Here is an 8,724-nt window from a genome sequence, read left to right on the forward strand (position 1 = left end):
ATTCAGACGACGCCTGATTGATGTGTGTTTGGTGTCAAATGAAACGCGCTTAATTAACATAAATTTTAATCCGTGCTCTTTGTTAAACTCGAAATTCTCTTTGTTTTTACTTCGTGGTTATGCGTGCATTTAGGCTTTTTCAAGTTTCTTTTATTTATCTAATCGAAACGTATAACTTGGGGTGTTTGATATTTTTTATTGCTGTTGTTAATAGAGGTGTCTTTCTTGGTTTCGGGTTCCAACAGCTATAGTTGATTAATTAAATTTCATAATCTCCTGCAAAACTTTTGTCAAGAGGCATGATAAAATCCAACACTACGCGTTACGTTTTTCTAATACCTTTCCAATGATAATTCTTTTAGAAAGTGACAAGGTAAAATGCTATCGATTCAAAAGTAATTAATGCACAGTGTCGACCGTTTTCTCATATGAATGTATTGCGTCGTAAAACCGAAATTTCAGTCATCAAAGAAGTTTAAAGCTCGTTGAAGATAGTGTGTACCTACTTATTACTTTATAAGTAAAACGCATTTCCCAGGAGAACCTATTTGAAAAGATTTTGTCTTCATGTATCACGAACTGGGGTAGTCCCTCGAGTAAGGCACAGAGTAATATATTTAATGAAATGTTATTGCACGGCCACTAATTGGTTCGAAACCGTATTTATACCGACGTAGGCGTCCTTTATATTTTAAGAAGATTAAGTCCGCCTTGGGACTCTCCTGGCGCTGAAAGACTTAATCCCATTAATTTAAAAATAAATGAAAGGACATAGGCCAAAAAATCTGGACGGAATTTTTTTTCGGTTAGCATACAACAGATGCGATGCAATCATTCTTGTCACATCCTTGCGGGATACAAGAATATAAAACTTTCTCGCTAGAATAATGTAGTTTCTTGGCTTATCTCTCTCTCTAAAATTTTCCCGCTACGAGAACTCAAAAGCTCTAATTCTCTTTTTTTCTCTTTATATGCAGATCAGATTTGCGGTTAAATAAAGATTGGTTTACTAGAATAATTGCGTCTGTTTTGTATTCTTCTCCCTAAAAGTGCAAATCTGTGCCCTAATGAAAAAAATGAGGTGGAGCTCGTCCAACTTACTTTTATCCCTCCTATACTTCTTTTTTATCGTATCGCGTTTTTTCCGTCAAAATAACATAATTGATTTTGTGTTTGCTTGTTGGAAAGTTTTGCAATAGAAGATTGAATTTAAGTCCTTTGAGACATACTTTAAAACACAATAAAGTAATAAAGTTCGGTTTGTAATGATTGGGTTATTGATTAGAACATTTATGAGACATAGGCCCTGTATTTTCCACAAATGGGTTTCTTAGTTTGACGCATATTCAATTATTACCTACTACTAACAGTGGGGTGTATTCCGTTCGTCCGCGTCCGTCTAAGGGTTTAAGATCTCAGCTTTCCGTTTTAACTGTTAATGTGTGGGGTGAGAAAAAAGAAAAATACCGAACAAACGTTATGTGTCAACTTACGAAATAGACGAGAGGACCTTGCATTAAAAGGGCAAGCGACGGAAATGGATAAAAAGAGCTTATAAGAGTGGGGGGAACGTAATTCCAGCCTCGCGAGCTTTATCTGACATCAATTTTATATACCAAATAGCCTTCACTTTATGTACAATTCGATTTTATGTCTCTCTCTCTCTCCGTTTCTCATAGTTAGATCTTGTGAGTTATACATTTTTTATATATTACATATTCGAATCTTTCCATATTACACAGGGTCGTGGTCAGTTCTTCCGTTACAATGTTTTCTCCGGGAAATGGTTCTCTCATGTCTTCTCTTTTCATTTTTAATCGACCTTGCCGCAGTCTACATAAGAAAATCGAACAAGCGTTTGGGGGAGGGGTGGGGAGGCTAACACCTGGGGGTCTATAATTTTTTAGATTTACATGTTTGCTTTTCAAGCTTGTGGTGATTACCCCTATGGTTAGGCAACACACCGATATCGGCGATTCTGACCTGTAGAATCCAAATCGTCCGGGAAATTGAAAATCGAACGTGTGGATCAAAAATTATAGCGGTTTCAATGTTTTTTTTAAATTACAATACCTATTAGCTATAACTTTTGACGTGCAGAAACTATCTTCACCTATCATTCGATTAGGTAAGTGCTTATGTATGTATTCTCAGTGTGAGTGGAAGAGACACCTCATACAGTTCCGTGTCTTACTACATATGTTGCTTTCTCTCTCGTACCCACTTTTGAACCGTGCGGAAGTAATATGGGAAAGGGAGTTCGTCTAATTAACCTCTCTTCCGTTTAGTATGTGGATTTTGTGTTTTTGTACTAATTTGATTTATCTTGTTTTCGATTTGTGTTTATGATATCTCTTGTGCTTCGTTTTTGTTAATATTGGTTTAACTGCATTTGATTCTATACAAGTAGAAGACCTATGTTCGCTCTGGACCAGAAAGTGACGTCACACCAATCAGAGACGAGCACGTGACGTCACAGCCAATCAGAGACGAGCACGCCCCCCTATGCTCCTCCTCTTGGCCAATGGGATACGGTAGGCGGAGCCTTTAGGGGCCGCCCCCTGTGGCGTCACAGCCAATGAGCGGTGTGGTGGGCCATTTTGGATCGAGCGCCATTTTATTAGTTTCTAATTCCGCCATCTTGGATCGGTCGCCATTTTATTGGTCACCAAATCCGCCATCTTGAATCGGTCGCCATTTTATTATTATTATTTTATTTTATTTTATTACGTGTTTGTACCATTTGATATGTTTGATTTTTGTATTTCTATTTTGTATGTTTTATGCCAGGTTTTTTGTTCAATGAAATTCTTCTGTCCCTGGCCTGTTTGTGTGCGTAATGTATTTCTGTCTTATTTAACCCACAGAAGTCTTCGCTTTGATTCATTTCACTTCCCTTATTGGGTCTCACGTATTATTTTATATTATTTATACAGCAGACGCGTCTAATCTCCACTTTAAGCCCAATCGGTAAGCTGGTTCTCCAGATATTTATTTTTTATGATATTTATATGATGCGTAGGAGTTTTATTCGTGCCAACCAGTGCGAGTGGACTGTTACCGATATATGAATGTGGTGCGAAACGTCTGACATTCTGTCATGAACGTTAGGTGGCTCTGCTTGTAATTTTTTCCCCAGAGTTGCCAACTGTAATAATAGGGTAATTCAGGATTGCCGTGCCGGCTCGGAGAATAAACGTTCTTTTAGCAATAATTTGATATAATAAAAATGCGTATCAAAATTACGTATTGTTTATGTCATATTCTAATGAAACTGATATAAGAAACGTTGAAAATATGTAGATAAGTAAACGTTTTTTAGTAATACGTTTTTAATTTACCATATACTGGAATATTTGTTTGCTTACTTGCTCTACCAATGCGCCAATTCTACCGTTTTATGGTATACATATATACAGGGTGGTGACTTGCGTAACGCATCATAGGGATTTCAATGTAAAATTCATAACATGCGATTATTGGCTCCCCAAATTATTTTAGAGTAAAAATGTATTAAGGTTTTTTGTAGGAAAAAATTTTTTACGGCAATCAACCCTATTAGTTTTCAATTTTTTGCATAATAAAGACGGAAAATTGGAAAATAAAACCCCCATCTTTTTCAATAATCTGTGATGCCATGGAATTTTATAATACAAAAACTACGCCAATATCCGTCATGCCATGGAATGTCTGCTATAAAACAAATCAAATTCTATCAAAAAGTATTATATTTAGAACAGCGAATTCAACATAAAGAAGACCAAATTACTAAAAACGGTTTCCTAATATAACAATTTACAATAAATGTTCGAATAAGTCACCATTAACTGCAATACAGTAACCAAGTCGATCATAAAAGCCATTTCGAACTGCTGCTAATTGATAACTGGATATCTTTTTGTTTTAAAAAATTCCATGGCATCGCAGATTATTGAAAAAGATGGGGGTTTTATTTTCCAATTTTCCGTCCTTATTATGCAAAAAATTGAAAACTAATAGGGTTGATTGACGTAAAAAATTTTTTCCTACAAAAAACCTTAATACATTTTTACTCTAAAATAATTTGGGGAGCCAATAATCGCATGTTATGAATTTTACATTGAAATCCCTATGATGCGTTACGCAAGTCACCACCCTGTTATAGGGTGGATCGAAAAAAGGCCGAAAAAAATTTTTTTGAAAATCTCTTGATTCATAGCTTTAAAAAAGTTTGCGAGCGTTAGATCTGGTTTTTTTTTTTTAATTTTTAAAAAATTTTTAGCCGCACCCCCAGAGCTCTAAAGCATTTTTGTTTTCAATAGTCTATTTTTGATGTCATGGCAAAAAAGATAGTACGACCTCACTTTTAACATTACTGCTATTGCGGATTGGGTCAAGGACAGATATACAGTCACGCATTCTAATCCCCCCCCCCCTCCCCACCCATTAGTGCCCTGGGTGCGCGTCAAACTATTACAATAACCTTTTTGCGCTATAAATCAGTTGGTACCTATCAATTTTTTTGCTATACCAGATCCACGAGTATGACTCCGGGAAAAATAATTTTTAGCGCCCCGGGGGCGCGGCTAAAAGTTAAAATATATCAACCAAATTTTGTGTGGGTGTGTGTCACAAGTGAATCGATTCCTGGCCACTTTCTACTATGACAGATCCAAAATTTGACTTTGAAAAAAAATTTTTTTAGAGCCCCGGGGGCGCGGTTAAAAACTTTTTTATAATTTGGAAAAAAAATCAGTTTACTTATCTACCCTTCCTTCAACTTTTTTTATTATGGCAATAGAGATTTCCCGCCCTTATATATGTACAGAGTTACTGATAAGTTTGGAAACGGTCGATTATCAGGGAAAATATACAAGATATAGAAATACGTTTTGTACAAAAGTTTTGGGGTTTTTCAATGCCTGCTAGGCAGTAATAATTTTAATTATACAGGGTCGCTCATAAAAAATTGCATTTATTCAAATGGAATAGCCTGTACATTATTCAATATGTCAATTCTTCTCTCAATTTTGAGTATAATGTGTAAGAAGCGTAATGTACCTAAATGCAATGGTTTCCGAATTATCGAGTTTTGAAAATAAAAGGTATTGCTTTAAAATGTATTGAATAAGGAACAATAATTAATGACATCACGAATTTCTTATGAAATATTCTGTGGTTCTGCAAAGAACCGTTTGTGAAGTTTGCTATGATTATTTGGAATCATCAATTATTGGTTTTTGTTCAATTATTAATGAATTTTAAAATAGCCTTTAAAAATTTTAAAAGCAATGGGAAAAATCGCCTATTATTGGTCGGTAAATCGATAATGAAGTAGATATATCTTTTAATTGGATAAGTTTAAACTCGGCTGTTGTTAGATTGTATATATCCATAAAAACAAAAAATGTAAAATCTGTAGAGCCTATAAATGGTATGACCAAAACTTTCGGTGGGCAATTTTTTGTTTAGGTGGGGGCGAGAGAGCGTATAAGAGCGATATCTCACACATTGTTGCATTGCATGCTTAAATTTTTCGCGCATTGAGCAAGTAGGTTAAACTAATTCAAGTAGTTCTCAATAAAGTCCATTATCTCACTACTGACCAAATGATGGTCAAGGTGAAGAGTTATGTAGTATTACCGAAAGACTTGTGTGTACGTTTAGGCAAATCCTAGTAACAAAGAATGTTATTACATAAACGTTTTTTATTAGAAGCAAAAATTTGAGGTGATTTCATTACTTAGACAATCGGAAATAATGCAACTGTGCTTCAACCTACTAAAATCCGAACGATTTTTCCCCTTTTTCTCCAGTACGTCAAATCGATTACAATGATATCCCTCCCAGTTCCCATTAAACTCAAGAAATTAAATCCCAACAACAAAAATATCTACATTAACATACGATGCCGTAACGCTTAACCGCAGTTCGCTGACCTGCAAGGTCGTAATTTAGCTTGCAGGTTTCCTATGGAGGTATCCCAATAAATGCTTTCACTACCTATAATACACACGATATAAATATTCAATGCAATTAGTAGCTTTACTATGTATTCATTATAATTATAGCGTTTTATTAAATACCTACAAGATGAATGAGATTTATTGAAGTCTTTAAAGATACCATGGTGGGCGCTTCGAATAAAAAAAAAAATGTGAAAAAGTCTCGACGGAAAGGAGGTTGAAAGAGTCACGAGTCTTCACCCACGTGCCGTTGGTGGAGAGATACTAGAGATGACGGATATAGTGTTCCTAATTGAATAAGGGGGTCACACTTATAGCAAATTTTTGCAATGATGATGAATCGAGAATAAATAATTGGAGTAGGTACATTCTAAACCGTGAGCAAATTGCGCACGCTCTTATAACAAAATCGCATACCTATATTTGAATTATTGTTTTCCAGTTTTACACTGTAATCGATTAGCATAATCGGTTAGGTACTTAAAACACGTGTTTGCAAAATTTTATGCACGGCATTAAATTAACGGGGTTAATGGAAAGGGGGGTTTTCCCACAGTTAGCCAAATTACTATACGTTATCTTCTTGGCTTCTTTGGGTCATTTTCGGTAGGCACCTTGTGAAAGGTTCATTGCGCAATCTGGTCAGGGGAAATAGAGAAATCTTGTAATCTCATATTTTTGGAGAGTACCTCTAGGGAAACGTCGCTCAGGAGGGCCTGATTTTAATATTAATTAATATGGCTCGGGCATTTTCTTTAGTTGTTTTATTCCCACATTAAGTACAAGATTTTATTGAGCGGCAGAGCAAAACGATGCCAGTTTTTTAGTAGTCAGTTTGGCGTAGCGGTTAAATACTCAGACTCGAACCTCACCGGTTTTTGGGGCATCCTGTATACATACATTTTTGTCAAAATAGGCCCAATCCAAAAACAAAATGGACTGGTCCGAACGTATTTCGGAACACGCCTCAATTTCATTTTTATTGAATTTGTCTGTTATTAAATCACAACCCTGTATGTGCTGTGCTTTGATTAATTATTATGGACTCCCAAGTTTGAAATTTATTATTATTGCCAAGCACTACAAATACACTTCCTAACGCATTACTCAACTAATTTCAAATGATTCTAAAATTCGACACTCATTATTTCAGTTTAATCACTCCTAATACATGTAGTTCTGCAACCACTCTTAATACACTTTGATTCTTTATTTTCGAATATTCACAGTTTCGATTTAGATAATTAGGGACAACCATACCCAATGCACATTAAAATTCCTAATTACCATGGAACTCGGAATGCATTGGTAATCCGTTATTACCTACACTACGTTAGACGGACGTTTTATTTGACATCCGCAACAGCAGTAATGATGGGACACCCTCTATGTGAACTATTGTTAACGGTAAATGCGATAATAAATTGGAGATTAACCGTAATGCTGGTCATATTATTATTTGATTTCGAGGTCAATGTTTTGTTCCAGAATTAATGATATTTGATTTTCTTTTGGTAATTGTAAATTTAGTTAAAAGACTAGATTTAAACTTCTGAAAATTATTTGCGTAGTATCTGGAAAATGTTTATCTCATGCGTTTCTCCGGTTGTCGATAAGATGTTTTCTTATCGATAAGAAATAAAAATTCCGCTAACAGGCTCAGATTATACAAAAAAATGTGCCCATAATAAGTACTAACAGAAACCGCCCCTTTTCGACTGTTTAAGCTAGGGAAAATTAAAATGAAGTTTGTCATTGGTGATTGCTCAGTTATTTTCAGAGATTTTTAATAAATTTCGAATGCAACTTTGCCCGTATCTCTCACTGTTACGGAGATTCCAATGGTGAGCCACGAATTTGCACCATCCTGCACTTTCTCAAACAAATTGACGGAAATAAATTGTTCAAGTGAAAACAATCGTATTGACAATTGACATATTAATGATAATCGATTATGTGAAGAAGTGTGTAACATTTTTAATAATTTCCTGAAAGAAATTCCGTATCATGTTCAACGATTATAGAAATTAATTTTATCTTTCAAGGTATTCTAATAAAAGGTCTCAACAAAGGGAATGTCCTTAGTGGTGCCAAGTAAAGCTTTTGAAAAAGGGGTGGAGGAGGTGAACAACACATGTTCTACCCTACATGGTATTCTAATAAAAGGTTTAATCGAAAGGAAGTTTCCACCAACTATTCCGATTCCTTTTCGACATCCAAGGAAGGGAGGGTGGCAGGGGAGGGGGTGTTAGAGATTGGTTTTATGTTTCATGGTATTCTAATTAAACCTCTCTAAAGTCTTGATTCTTCTTGCATTGTATAATATAATATATAATAATTAATATAATTAATAATTAGTTGTGCATAATTTATACTTGATTTCTTTGGGGTTATTTAAAATCACTTGCTTGCAGGAATTGAGACAAATAGTCTAGCAAATAATTATTGATGAATGTGAACTAATACGTGGAGAAGTCTTGGAAAGAGCCACTCGCATCGCATATTGTCAGGAGGCGAACGGCGAGCATTCTCCTTTTTACAAATTAACCACTATTTATTATATATTTATTATATATTTATTATATATTTATTTATTTGTTTAACCAGAAACCATACAGAAATTCCAATTACATGGCACTGGGGCTCTGAACAAATATTAGGACTTAACATCTAATTTTATTTATTATTGAATTTAGGGGATTGTGAAAAAAGTCGATATTATTAACTGAGGACAACTTATTTAAAGTGATCAAGATCTTAATAAGTGGGGAAGTTGTGT

Source organism: Photinus pyralis, unplaced genomic scaffold (genome assembly GCF_008802855.1).
Source record: "Photinus pyralis isolate 1611_PpyrPB1 unplaced genomic scaffold, Ppyr1.3 Ppyr1.4_LG9, whole genome shotgun sequence".
Classification (NCBI taxonomy): Eukaryota; Metazoa; Arthropoda; class Insecta; order Coleoptera; family Lampyridae; genus Photinus; species Photinus pyralis.